This window comes from Ictidomys tridecemlineatus, chromosome 12, assembly GCF_052094955.1.
Source record: "Ictidomys tridecemlineatus isolate mIctTri1 chromosome 12, mIctTri1.hap1, whole genome shotgun sequence".
Taxonomy (NCBI): Eukaryota; Metazoa; Chordata; class Mammalia; order Rodentia; family Sciuridae; genus Ictidomys; species Ictidomys tridecemlineatus.
In genome coordinates, this window is record NC_135488.1 from 32,618,145 (window position 1) to 32,633,208 (window position 15,064).

The 15,064-nt window shown below is 39.0% G+C and overlaps 1 protein-coding gene and 1 pseudogene across 3 annotated transcripts in view; both read left to right on the forward strand.

Annotated features, from left to right (window-relative positions):
• Positions 1-15,064, forward strand: part of LOC144369181 (mitoregulin-like) — an 83,160-nt gene that overhangs the window by 20,743 nt on the left and 47,353 nt on the right. The window lies entirely within an intron of this gene.
• LOC144369179 (mitotic checkpoint serine/threonine-protein kinase BUB1-like) overlaps positions 1-15,064 on the forward strand; it is a 79,731-nt pseudogene that overhangs the window by 17,314 nt on the left and 47,353 nt on the right. The window contains exons 8-11 of the transcript XR_013428671.1: positions 750-878; positions 11,930-12,162; positions 13,560-13,633; positions 14,883-15,011. The product of XR_013428671.1 is annotated as a mitotic checkpoint serine/threonine-protein kinase BUB1-like (transcript). The remainder of the gene's footprint in view (positions 1-749; positions 879-11,929; positions 12,163-13,559; positions 13,634-14,882; positions 15,012-15,064) is intronic.

The following is a 15,064-nucleotide window of genomic DNA, read 5'->3' on the forward strand; positions in this document are numbered from 1 at the left end:
GCTGTATTGCGATTGGGCAGAGGGGCTGCTTGGTGCACCAGTGCTTGAGCAGATCACAGTTAATGCCGTGAACTTGTGCCCGGGAACTAAAAACCCAGCTCTCATTACTTAAATAAAAAGGTGACAGATTATTGATATTATCTTATCTTTTGCAACAATATAAATTATTTAAATGAAAAGGCTTGTGATCATAAAGCAGAATGTAAAGTTTAGCTGATTGAAGCTGTTCTTTAAAAATAAAAATACAGAATGCCAGTTTATGTATTCACAATCTGACCTTTATCTGTGAAATAGATTTGAACAGTCAGACCAAACATGACATTCTATGTCAAAGCATCTAAGAGCCAAAGAGGAGGTAGCTGGGTGACATTAATGCCAGGTATCTTGGTTGTCATGCTAGGGTAACTCTTTACAATTCCTCACATCGTATGGGAATGGACCTGGAGACTAGAATACAGTGATTCGAGGGTCAGGTCATATATTTTACCTGCTAGTACTAGTAGTCTTTCATTGAAGTTTTTAAGTAGTTAAGAAAAAAATGCAAATATTTCAAATATAACTTTATGCAAAATTTACCTGAAATAACTGGGTTTGATTTTGAACAGACTATTGAAACTCTGTGTATGTATATCCATGTAAAAGTTTTCCTTTTTGTATTCTATGTATATCTTCTTAAGCTGTATTTTACAAATGATGCTTTGGAAATGAATTTGTACCACTATTAATAGGTTTTTATGTTTTTCTTTCAGATTAAGTCAAGGCCAAGTCGTGTTTCCTTGATCCTCACCCTGTGGAGCTGTAAGATGATTCCTCTCCCAGGAACGAGCATCCAGGTGCTCAGCAGACATGTTTGCCTCTGTCTGTTTGATGGCAGTAAGGTAAGCTCACTGAGTTGAACCATCTCACACAGGATGATGGAGAAGCCCTTGTGTGGTACCACACATTAAATGTGGAGTGCGCTGTGTGTGTGAGTGTGTGGTACCGCAGTGGGTTAACCCTGGCTCTTCAGTGTGTGATGTTGGTACACACACAGTTAACCCATCTGGGCCTTAGATTTCTTCACTTATGAGAGGGACTGGTACCTGTCTTCTAGTGTTGTGTACAGTTCAGGTCTAAGTATAGAGCATTGCATTTTTGAAAATGCAATGTATATCCAGCTCCCCAGGCAAGATATGGAGCATCGCCATCTCTGGAATCCTTTTCTGCTCAGCTCTTCCCTGATTCCTAAAAGACCATTTTTTACCTAATACCAAATGATAGTCTGAATGACTTCTAAAAAAATAATGTATCTTTCATGAGATGTAGCTTAAGTGGTGCTTAGGTAGAAATCCGTAGCTTTAATTGCATATACTAGAAAGAGGGAAGGTTTAAAATCAGTGATCTAAGCTGGGAACTTAAGAGACTAGAAATTGAAGAGTGAATTAAACCTAAGAATGTAGAAAAGAGGAAATAACAAAAGAGTATAAATTAATGAAATAGAAAACAGGTGGACAGAAGAGAAAATCAATGGAGATGAAGGTTGATTCTTTGAAGAGATTAATAAAATTGAAAGATGCCCAGAAAGACTGACCAAGATACTTTAAAAAGAGTGAAAGAAAGCCGGGCGAGGTGGCACATGCACACCTGTAATCCCAGCAGCTCTGGAAGCTGAGATAGGAGAATCGCAAGTTCAAAGCCAGCCTCAGCAACAGTGAGGTGCTAAACAACACAGTGAGACCCTGTCTCTAAATTAAAAAAAAAAAAAAAATAGGGCTGGGGATGTAGCTCAGTGGTTGAGTTCAATCCCTGGTACAAAAAAAAAAAAAAAAGAAAAGAAAACAAATTATCAATATCTCCTATTGAAATAGAAATATCATTACTGATCCTGCAGACACTGAGGACAATAAGGGATATTATAAGGAATTGTATGCCAGTAAATCTGACAACATTGATGAAATAGATAATTTTATAAAAAACCATAATTTACTGAAACTGACATAAGAAGAAATAGAAAATTTGAATTTCTCTTTTAAAGAAATTATAACTTCAATTAAAAAACTTCCTACAATGAAAACTCCAAGTCCTTATGGCTTCACTCTAGTGACTTCCCGCAAACATTTAAGGAAGAAATAATACCCATCTTATGCACTCTCTTCCAAAGAATAGAAAAGGAGAAAACATTCCCTAACATATTTCCTAAATCTAGGAAAAACATGACACCAAACGATGACATTACAAGACCAGTATCCTTCATGGATATAGAAACTAAAATCCTAAACAACATTCTCAAGTTGGATCTAGCAATTTATAGAAAGGACAGTAGGTCACGACCAGCTGGAATTTCTCCCCATGTTCAGATGTACACACCTGTGCATCCAGCATTGGATATGCGAAATTGTAATGTTATTTCATCATATTAGTAGACAAGAAAAAATCATGTGAACATCTCAATAAACAAAGAAAAAACATTGACAAATTCCAGTGCCCATTCACGAGTTTTAAGAAATTCCCTACAAACTAGGAACAGGTGGGAACTTCCTCAAATTTATAAAGAACAAGAAAAACCTAAATTTCTATCATTGACAGTGAAATGTAGAAAAAGATAACTCAGTTTTTTAAATGAGCAAAAACTTGAACAAGCCCTTCAAAAAGAAAACATGAGAAACCAATAGGCATATAAAAATATACCTAACATGTAATACATTATTAGGGGAATGTAAGAGTTTACAGTGAGAGACCCACTTAGATGCTCCATACAAGAAGCCCACCTTAAATAGAAAAACGTAAGTTAAAGGGAGGAGGGTTCCCTATTCAAGATATTAATGTCAGGCTGGGAATGTGGCTCTGTTGTCTCAGGCTTGGGGCGGGGGCAGAGCCATGAGCTGGAAGGACCCCATGTCCCTGTGAGCCCTCTGCTGGCCAAGAATATCCCCCTGGGCCTAAAAATATCCCCTGGGCCAGGGATGAGGAAGACACTGCCTGGGTCAGCCCGATGGATGGCTGGCATTCCACATGGCAGCCAGGAAGTGCGCCCAGTGCTTCTAGAAACTTGGTATTCCTTAAGACTGGCCGCTGGAGACCCATACCACTCATTGACGTATTCTCCCTACTGGAGTCTAATACTCCCATGCCTTGAGGCTTAGAGTGATTTCACATCGAATAGCAAAGGAGGGCATGAAGGCAAGTCCACCAAATGTGATCATCGTGGGCCAGTGCTGATCAGAGTTGTCACCGTCACCCGGAACCTAGGAGCAAACCGAGTTCCTGGCAGGAGGCAAAGGAGAAGGAGGAGAACAAAACTGACGCCAGGCCAGCCCGTTTTCATATTTGGTCAACAACAAAAAGTCAGTATTCTTGGAGATCCATTTTGAATTATGCCTGGATAATTTTTTCATTCACATACCACAGCCTGAAAGTGTCCAGCCAGAGTCTACTTTGTCTCATGAGCCAGTTTTGAGCTGTGTGACTGACAGTATGCTTGATGCCCCAACTCTTTTACTTTTACTTCCTAGAGAATCGTATCTTTTTTAAAAACTGAAATGATCAATTATTTTCAAATGATTAGCACAACCCCAATTGTTTTATGAGAAGCATTTAATAAGATACTGTGCTATTACCAGGTAGACTTGATCTTCATAAATTTTTGTAACTTATACTCTGAATTTAATAGTTACTGTGCTAAGGGCATATAAAGATTGTAAATATGGAAAAAACTAAAAAATGTTGCCATCTTAAAATAGGACTTGCCATCTTAAAATTGGACTTTATCCATTTGTTATGTATTCCTCTGATGAACTGAATTTAAGCTTTGCATATAAACCTTTTTTTTTTCCTTAAGTAAATGAAGACAGACATTATATGAAAAAGAAAGAAGCAAATGCTTTTGAAGAGCAGCTATTAAAGCAGAAAATGGATGAGCTTCATAAGAATTTGCATCAAGTGGTGGAGCTGTCCCAGGAGGACCTGCCGAGTGTCCAGGAAAAGCCTTAGGTACAGACATGCTCTGACCTGGGCGTCCTGTGCCCAGCGGTGGGGATTGTTGGCTCTCTAGGCCCTGTTTTAGAGTTAATTCTAGCTAGTAACTTTCCAAAATTTAAAATTGTGTGATTCAGAAAGACATTCAAATGAAGAATGAACAAAGGAATGTAGAGAATAGAGGGCTGAGGTTTCATGTATGTGTGTGACCATGCTTATATATTCACACATTAGCACTTAGCGTCCTTTTTCTGGCTTTCATACAATGACTATAGACTTCCAATAATGTGTCATCTAGACATATTTCTGTTTGCCATTGTCTTGTGTGGGAAGAAGAAATAGGGATGAATATTACAGCCACATATTTTCTTGAAATTATTTATGAATGGGAGAGATTGGGAATAATTTAAGCTATATTACATTTGCTTATCTTCCACATTGTATATGTCTGTCTGTGACATAGGATACTTTAAAGGTAAAGCTTATTTAAATGCATGTTTTTAAAATGATAGAAAATTCATGACTGCAATGATTTTTTTTTTAATATTGAATGAAAGGTGTGTGTGTGTAATATATATATATATATATATATATATACATATATATATATATTATGCAAAATCTATGCCAGAACATTCACTAGATATAAGTATGTATACCCAATTATGGGGAGCCACTCTGAATGATTTGCACCTTCCATCCTGGAGCCGAGAGGCTTTGACCAGTCACTACATCTTATAGTGACCTGGACATTGCCCCGGTCCAGGAAGTTGAGGGCGTGCCTTCAGATGTAGGTGTGTTGCTCCATGGCCCCTTGGGTTGAATTACACTCATCTATCCCTTGTAACCCTGCCCCTTCTGGCCTTTTTTGGATGGAACTTTCTAAGAATAAGGTCCCCCAATAAAAGCCCGCTTCCGAATGTGCTTGCTCTCTCTCGCCAGCCTCTCGTGACTTTCTCTTGCTCCCCCATTTGGGGAGCCTGAGGCCGAGAGCAGAAAAGCCGTGTCCTGAAGCTTGCTTAAAGGTAAAGCGTGTGTCTGTGTTTTATTTGATGTCCCTGGAAATTCACACAAGTGACCTTAATTTCAGCTGCCCACACGGGTCGGGGGAAGACTCAAACATACATGAATATCCACGAATGTTCTTATTCAGTGCTAATTGCTGAAATTTATCTTTTTTCCAGATATATGCTGTGCATGAACACACATAAAAATGAACACAGTTGAATTTTCCATATAAATAAGACTTATTTTCTGCTTTTTCTACAAACATATCTTTCAATATCACTGCACAGAGACCCAGTTTACCCGCTGCAGCATGGTCTTCTGTCATACTTACAGCAGGGCAGGTACCAACATCATACAGAGACTGTTACAAACATGATACAAGATTGTTTCTCTAGAAATGATGGAAGTACAACTGTTGCCTTTGAAGTTTGTGCACCTAAAATACTGTCCTCTAAAAAATTTCATTTTACCTCATATCAATAGTATATAAAATTACTTGTTTCTCACATACACTTTGATAATGTTAGTTATCCTAAGTATTTTCAACCACCTGTTTCTTTAATTACAAGTGGTACTGGACATTTTTAATTGATTTAGTGGCTTTTTGTCTTCTTTTTTCTTTAAATTGACCATAAAACCAGGTGTGGTGGTACACATCTAAAATCCCAGTGATTCCAGAGACAGAGACAGGAGGCTCACAAGTTCAAGGCTGACCTCAGCAACTTAGGGAGACTCTGTCTCAAAATAAAAAGGGCCGGGGGTATGACTCAGTGGTTAAGCACCCATGGGTTCAATCCCTGGTACCAATCAAATAAATTGACTTTGATGGATTTGTCTATTTTTCTATTGGGTTTTTTCATTTTTAATGTTTATTTCAATTTTTATATAACTTGTGTTTTCCCTTGATAGATATAAGCAATTGTTAAAATAATTGTCTCATTGTTTTGTTTTTATGTATTTTCTTGCTTCTTATCAGTCATCTATCCCCAAATTCTGAAGAAACTTAAAATATTCATCAATCACATCCAATACATCAGATGCACTCCCATTCCCTTTTCTTGGCCAGATGTCTCCCAGAGCCTCTGAGGAGTGGTTCTTCCTGCTTCTCTCTGGTGGTATATCCCTGATTCACATGCCATTGCTTTTCCTTAAGGTCCCCATTTTAAAGGTACACAATCTCTCATAACTTTTTTAAAAAGCATGTATGAGGGGTTAAGTTTTTGAGATCTCTTGCTTGTCTAATGGTGTCTTTGTTCTACCCTCACACTGGTTGATGATTTGACTAGAACTGTTCTAGGAAGGAAATCATTTTCCCTCAAGTCATTTTGGATTTTATGCAGTACTAGAGATTGAACCCAGGGTTACTTTACCACTGAGCTATACTCTCAGTGCATTTTCTGTTGGTTTGCTTTTGATCTTGGAACAGAGTCTGTTAAGTTGTCCAGGCTGGCCTTGACCTGGCAATCCTCTTGCCTCAGCCTCCCTTAGAGTTTTCAAAGGCATTGCCCGTTGCCTTTTGGCTTCTACCATTGGTATTGGAAAGTCCTGGATCATTCTGACTCTCGGTTTTACAAATGTAATCCCTTTTGTTCTTGGGAAGCGTGTTGTAACAAAAGAAATGTGATGCACAGCTCTGTCCCTCCATCATACTCAGTACCCTAAGGGTCTGGTCCTCCAGGTCCCTTTATAGGATTTTCCTGTGTAGAGGTGGCATGAAGATGTACTTTCCAAAATGAATTGCCAGTTGTCCATAAATCATTTATTGACCAGCTTGGCCCCTTTATTCAAAATATGTTTATCACATACTAAGTTTTTATATTATAAAATTCATTTCTAATATTTGTTTTAGTCACTATCTCTCTTCTTTATACATATATATATATATATATATATATATTATTTACTCTTTTATTGATTTTTTTTTTAAATACATGACTGCGGAATGCATTACAATTCTTATTACACATATAGGATACAATTTTTCTTATCTTTGTATATAGAGTATGTTCACGCCAATTCATGCCTTTATTTACCTTTTTTTGCATTACAGTTCTTATTACACATATATACCACAATTTTTCATATCTGTTTATATATAAAGTATGTTGACACCCAATTCGTGTCTTCATACATGTACTTTGGATAATGATGTCCATTATATTCCACCTCCCTTGCTAATCCCCTGCCCCCTCCCTTTCTCCAATTGCCAAAAAATCAAATGAGGAGGCTGACTTATAGTGGGGTAGGAAGGGGGAGCATGGGAGGATTAGGGGAATTCTGGATAGAGAAGAGGAGTGAGAGTATATCTCTTCTTGATCTTTCCATATTGTATATATGCTATAGCTTTCCTATTTTGCTATCTGGTAGAGAAAATCTCTGATTATTCTTTTTAAAATATTTTCTTCAGAACTGAATATTGGTCAAGCATCTCTGAAATCTGGAAAGCTCCCAAATCTGAAACTTTTTTAGTGTCATGTCCCATTCTCAGAAAGTTGTGGATCTGAGAGCATTTCAGATTGCAAATTTTTGAATAAGGGATGCATGCTTAACTAGTCTATGAAAATATTCCCAAAATCTGAAAAAATTTTGAAACCTGACACATTTCTAATTCCAAGCATTTTATATAAACAATATGTAAGTAAACCTGTATTACAATTATTTTTTTTTCTGTTCTTCTATTTATTTTTTATTTTTATTTTTTTATTAGTTGTTCAAAACATTACATAGTTCTTGATATATCATATTTCATACATTTGATTCAAGTGGGTTATGAACTCCCATTTTTACCCCGTATACAGATTGCAGAATCTCATTGGTTACACATCTACGTTTTTACATATTGCCATACTAGTGTCTGTTGTATTCTGTTGCCTTTCCTATCCTCTACTATCCCCCCTCCCCTCCCGTCTTCTCTCTCTACCCCATCTACTGTAATTCATTTCTCTCTCTTGTTTTTTTTACCCTTTCCCCTCACTTCCTGTTATATGTAATTTTGTATAACAATGAGGGTCTCCTTCCATTTCCATGCAATTTCCCTTCTCTGTCCCTTTCCCTCCTACCTCTCATCCCTGTTTAATGTTAATCTTCTTCTCATGCTCTTCCTCCCTGCTCTGTTCTTAGTTGCTCTCCTTATATCAAAGAAGACATTTGGCATTTGTTTTTTAGGGATTGGCTAGCTTCACTTAGCATAATCTGCTCTAATGCCATCCATTTCCCTGCAAATGCCATGCTTTTATCATTTTTTAGTGCAGAGTAATACTCCATTGTGTATAAATGCCACATTTTTTTTTATCCATTCATCTATTGAAGGACATCTAGGTTGGTTCCACAGCCTAGCTATTGTGAATTGTGCTGCTATGAACATTGATGTAGCAGTATCCCTATAATGCGATCTTTTAAGGTCTTTAGGGAATATGTAGATTGGAGCTTACTTTTTCTTCTATCAGACACAGAGTCTCTGATTTGATATCAAGCTCCTTGATCCCTTTTGAGTTAACTTTTGTGCATGGCGAGAGAAAGGGATTCAGTTTCATTTTGTTGCATATGGATTTCCAGTTTTCCCAGCATTTGTTGAAGATGCTATTCTTCCTCCATTGCATGCTTTTAGCCCCTTTGTCAAATATAAGATAGTTGTAATTTTGTGGATTGGTCTCTGTGTCCTCTATTCTGTACCATTGGTCCACCCGCCTGTTTTGGTACCAGTACCATGCTGTTTTTGTTACTATTGCTCTGTAGTATAGTTTGAAGTCTGGTGTTGCTATACCGCCTGATTCACTCTTCCTGCTTAGAATTGCTTTTGCTGTTCTGGGTCTTTTATTTTTCCATATGAATTTCATGATTGCTTTATCTATTTCTACAAGAAATGCTGTTGGGATTTTGATTGGCATTGCATTAAACCTATAGAGAACTTTTGGTGATATTGCCAATTTGATGATGTTAGTTCTGCTTATTCATGAACAGGGTATATTTTTCCATCTTCTAAGATCTTCTTCTATTTCTCTCTTTAGGGTTCTGTAGTTTTCATTGTATAAATCTTTCACCTCTTTTGTTAGGTTGATTCCCAAGTATTTTATTTTTTTTGAGGATATTGTGAATGGGGTGGTTGTCCTCATTTCCATTTCAGAAGATTTGTCGCTGATATACAGGAATACTTTTGATTTATGTGTGTTGATTTTATATCCTGCCACTTTGCTGAATTCATTTATTAACTCTAGTAGTTTCTTTGTAGACCCTTTTGGGTCTGCTAGGTATAGAATCATGTCAACCGCAAATAGTGATAATTTAAGTTCTTCTTTTCCTATTTTTATGCCTTTAATTTCTTTTGTCTAATTGCTCTGGCCAGTATTTTGAGAACTATGTTGAACAGAAGTGGTGAGAGAGGGCATCCCTGTCTTGTTCCAGATTTTAGAGAGAATGCCTTCAATTTTTCTTCCATCAGAATGATGCTAGCCTGAGGCTTAGCATAGATAGCTTTTATAATATTGAAGTATGTTCCTGTTATCCCTAGTTTTTCTAATGTTTTGAACATAAAGGGATGCTGTACTTTATTGAATGCTTTTTCTGCATCTATCAAGATGATCATATGGTTTTTATCTTTAAGTCTGTTGATGTGGTGAAAAACGTTTATTGATTTCCATATATTGAACCATCCTTGCATCCCAGGGATGAATCTTACTTGATCATGATGCACAATATTTTTGATATGTTTTTGTATCCGATTTGCCATAATTTTATTGAGGATTTTTGCATCTAGGTTCATTAGAGATATTGGTCTGTAGTTTTCTTTCTTTGAAGTGTCTTTATCTGGTTTAGGAATCAGGGCGATGTTGGCCTCGTAGAATGAATTTGGAAGTTCTCCCTCTTTTTCTATTTCCTGAAATAGCTTGAAAAGTATTGGTATTAGTTCTTCTTTAAAGGTTTTGTAAAACTCTGCTGTATACCCATCCGGTTCTGGGCTTTTCTTAGTTGGTAGTCTTTTGATGGCTTCTTGAACAGAAGTGGAGAGAGAGGGCATCCCTGTCTTCCTCAATTGATATTGGTCTGTTTAAGTTGTGTATATCCCCCGAACTCAATCTGGGCAGATCAGATAACTTAAGAAATTTATCGATGCCTTCACTATCTTCTATTTTATTGGAGTATAAGGATTAAAAGTAATTTCTAATTATCTTCTGTATTTCTGTAGTGTCTGTTGTGATATTGCCTTTTTCATCCCGTATGCTAGTAATCTGAGTTCTCTCTCTTCTTCTCTTCATTAGCATGGCTAAGGGTCTGTCGATCTGATTTATTTTTTCAAAGAACCAACTTTTAGTTTTGTCAATTTTTTCAATTGTTTCTTTTGTTTCAGTTTCATTGATTTCAGCTCTGATTTTAATTATTTCTTGCCTTCTACTACTTTTGCTGTTGTTTTGCTCTTCTTTTTCTAGGGTTTTGAGATGAAGTGCGAGATCATTTATATGTTTTTTTTTTCTTTTTTTAAGGAATGAACTCCTAGCAATGAATTTTCCTCTTAGAACTGCTTTCATTGTGTCCCATAGATTATGTTGTGTCTTTTGGGATAGAGGGAGTAAGAAGGAGAAAAACAAATAACAAGGATAGAAAGAGAAAAAAGAGGGTGGGAAAAAGAAAATAAGAGAAAAAAGAAATAAAAGGGGGGAGAGAGGTGGGGCATATGGAATTCCTCTATATTACATTATTCTGGTGACTCAGTTGTTAAAGGCCTTTTTCATGCACAATTCTTGGTTTCACATATGTTGAGGTTTCGAGGACCACAGTGGGAAGGGTAGAGGAGACTGGATGAATGGATGAAAAGAGAGAGAGAAGATAAAAAAAGAAAGAAAAAAAATGCCTCTCAGAACTCTGTTTTCATATCTTCCAGTTGGTGGCATTGTCAATTCCTAGCTGGAGTCTCTGGGTTCAGGGTGGTGGTGGTAGTCAGTATGAGAGGACTTGAACTTCCACCTGTGGCCTCTCCACTCTTATTCTCTGAGATGTAAACCAGGTGCCTGATCCGCTGAAGAACCAAACTGGTAGCCACGCCCACCGGTTGTTGAGTTTTAAGGGTTGGTGGGATTTTCCAAGATGAGTTCCATCAGTTTTTCTCATAAGGTGTTTGATGAGGTGGGGGGTGTTGGGGAGACCTATGTTTGTCCAGAGCTCAGTCAGGTGACCGTATGGGCAGGCGGCTCCTCCAGTTGGGGTGGTCTGTCTACCTCTCTGGCGGGCAGCTGTGCCCCCTCTCCGGGTCGCATGGTCTGCCGACCGTGCAGGCGGGAGGCTGGGCTCCTCCTCCAGTTGGGGTGTACAATTATTTTTGATCTGTACTAATTTAGTAGGTAAGGAAATGATGTAGGTCGTTTTAAGTTATATTCTTTGATAAGTAGTGTTATTGTTTAAAACAATATTCTAGACATTTGATGTTTTTCCTAACAATTTGTAAGGATACTTTTTGGGCAAGGAATTAACCCTTCTGTCTTTTAAGTTGGTAACATTAGTTCTAATCTATGTACTTGTGAGTAGAAAAACAAAGACCTTTAGTCTAATTCTTCCCAACATGAACCCTATTTCTGAGGCAGTTCATATACACATGTCCTATTTAGGAAGACGACGCTGCCTATCAAGGGTAGTTTAAGAGAACACCATTGTGAGCGTTTGGTAACATTGATTTATTGTTTTTTTTTCCCTCAGTTTAATAAAGAGAAACAAGACACTTCTTAAATACTGATATGACTGCAGAGGCTGGTTATTTTCCAATGGTTAGAAGTGTGAGTGGCATTCACAGCCGGGGTTGGAAGCAACAAAGCATTTGTTATGTTTTGGAGTGGTCTTTTTTGGTCACTGTTGAAAATTTCCAGGTGTTTTAAAGCACCTGGAAGGATAAGGGTCACATGCTTTGAAAGCTCTAATACCTGATAATAACATTCTGGTCTTTGTGGTTTATTTTTGTTCCTTTGTTTGTCTGGCATGAAAGGTGGATTCAGCATGTGTGGGGCTAGGCACAGGTGCTCAGTGGGAACTTGGTGCTCGATGTCTTCTGTCACTCAATCAGCAAACCCCAAAGAACTTGAGCGAGAAGCCCAGAGAGGTGCCTCCTGTTGTTCCTCCTGCGGCAGATGCTGTTCCTCCTGCTTTGGTGTCCCCAGCAGTGTGCCAGAGCATAGCTCCTCCTACTCCTTTGACAGCCCAGCCAGTGACAGAGTCCAGGTAAGTCAAAGCCAGTCCTGGAGATGAGAGTGGTGTAAATGGCATCTGTCAGGTTCTTTTTTATGACCTGCAGTATCAAGAGCATTATGTAAGAGATGGGGTATCTCTATTAAAAAATGTTTTTCTTGCAGTACTGGAAATTGAACCTGAGGGTGCTTTATCGCTGAGCAACATCCTCATCTCTTTTTTGGTTTTGTTGTTCCTGAGAGTATGTACTAAGCTGCTGAGGCTGGCCTCAAACTTGGGCTTCTCTTGGCTCAGCCTCTTGAGTAGCTGGGATTACAGGTGTGTGCCACCATACCCAGCTAAAATGATTTACATGAATATGTTGTTGAAAAAAATTATCAAAAAAATTGAGCCCAAAACTTTCAAACATGTGTATTTTATACCTCTTTAGAGGGATCTATCCCTCTTCTAGATTTTAGATTTGTTTGTCTTCATACTTTTCTTCTGAATTATAAATTAAAATTTCCTGAAACGCAAGTCGCTCTGTATTTGAAGAATAAACACCTGTAGTTGGAATTGCCTTTTGCCTCCTGGCTGTGGCCAAGGCCTGCAGGGGACATTACTCCAGGCAGTGGCTGGCATGCCCTCGTACTCCTTTTGTCCTCCCACGGAGCAGTATGGGATCCATGTTTGTGACTCCATGTCACAAGCCACGTCCACACTATTGTGAAAGTTTTTTTTCCCAATTTTGAGAGTTTTATGGGTTTCAGATATTAGAATTAATGTCACATCACTTGTTGTTTGTTTTTATCTTCAGTCACTGTGACTGTCTTGCAACTTGTGATTTGATATGATATTGTTTAATTAAAAGTGCTTTGTGCTTTTTACTTCACATTTTAATGACATTCCTTAAGGGAATCCTGGGCAGTATGAGGTGAGGCCCCTGCCCCTAGTGTACTAACCACAGCTTTAATGCAAGTGGTTTGCATAGCTTTCTTATCTTTGTTGGTAGCTATTGTTTTAAAATCTGGATGTTAGCCTGAGGCTGTGGGCTCATCAGAAAGGTATTCGCTCAGCTGAGGCACATTGGTGCCTCCACCTTGTTGGGCATCAGTGCCCAGTCAGCCCCTTATGCTGTACAGCAAATGAGCCCATTGGAACTAGGAAGCCATTGTCCTGTCCTGCCACAAGGAGGGCTGGTTGTTGTGGTGCCGAGACACAGAAGTGACACGACATACTAGTGTTCCATGCCTGGCCTTTATCTGTAAGAGTGTTTTCCTCAAAAAGAACTGAAGAGAAAAAACATTTCATTTATTTACACCGTGGATCTAAGCAGCTTCATCTGTGTTTCAGCAACAGGCTGTGATTGTTGACCAGCTTCTTTTACTATTATTTCTTGAGAGTTAATGAGAAACTCTCTTGTAAGACATGTTGATTCTTGTGTGTCTCAGGGTTTTCTCTTCCAGATGTATGAGTCAGAGTGCTCATGGATTCCAGCCACAGAGTGGAGCAGAGACCAAAGAAGGTGAGCTTCATGGGGGTCTCTTCATCCTGGCCTGCTGGGGCACACTCCTTGGGCTGTACTGGGGCTATGGGACAGGAAGCCTTCTGACCTTACTAAACCTAAGCGTTAGGAATCCTCTTCTTAGAATCCAGGGGTTATTTCAGCCCCAGACTATTGAAAACAATGGTATTAATTGTAAATATCTTATCAGTTCAGAGTTCTTTGAAAGATTAATTTATGCAAGTTTTTCTATTAACTTTCTCAGTACATTAATCTAAAATGAGTCATGTTAGTTGGGTCGAGTAAGAAAGGTGATTCAAAGTTTAACTACGAATACTGTTCTCCTGTCTGGCACCACACTGGAAGTGTGTGCATAGTTTATTAAATTACCTGGGACAGTGTGGGTGTTCCCTTCCCCCTGCAGGTGGCTGTGGCATTCTTTCCATTGACTATTAATGAGGGTGGGCCCTCTGAAACAGCTGGAGACTCATTCTATTCAACTGAGACTTGGTGCCTGCTTGCTGGATGCTGGGCACCAACCATTCTACATCGTTAGAGATGGAATCTTGACAAAACAATGAAAATCCCCCCAGGAATGAAAGGGCTAATATTGAAGTAAGGGGTTAGATTTCAGAGAAGGTGAACAGGGAAGATGCTGGTGAGGGTAATGCCTGCATAGAGGAATAGGGAGGGAGCTACTCATGCAGCCACCTCGGAGAACCAGTTTTCAAGCAGAGGAACTGCAGATGCAGAGCTCCCAGGCAGGACTATCCCTGGTGTTCTAAGCACAGTAAAGAGGCCAGAGCTTCAGGGCGAGCAGGGCAAAGAGGAATACACTGAAACCTGGGCAAGCAGGGCCCAGGCTGTGCGGGCCTTGTACACCACTGGCTCAAGCTGAGTGGGATGGAAAGTGGTCTAGGACTGACAGTGGGGGGGTGGGGGTTACACTCTGACCACAAGCAGACAGTACTTGAGACATGGTGGAGCTCAGGATGCTACCTGTGACAAAACTCTAATTGGTTTGATCTCAGGCCAAACACCCGGTGTCTTTGAGCCTTCGCTTTATTTTGTGTGAAACTATGATTCTTGCCTCACCTACTTTATGTATTCTTACAAAGATAAGTATGTGGGTCTGGAGTGATGATTATTGACAATTACGGTTACCACGGTAACCTGGTCTAATTGTAGTAAGTTATTGAAGCAGTTGTGTGCCTTCTAACACGTTTTAAATGACCTGATGATCCTGCTCTTGGTCCTGTTCCTTTGCCAGTGTATGAAACGCACAAGGTGGCCAGCGCAAGTTCTTTCCATGCGACTCCAAACACGTCACTGGGAATGGTTCAGGCAACACCCTCCAGAGCCCAGCCCTCGTCCACGGTGCACACCAAGGAAGCACTGGGTAAACCATTTTGTTTGAATGTGTAGCACCTTAAACTATAAAAAATTTAAACT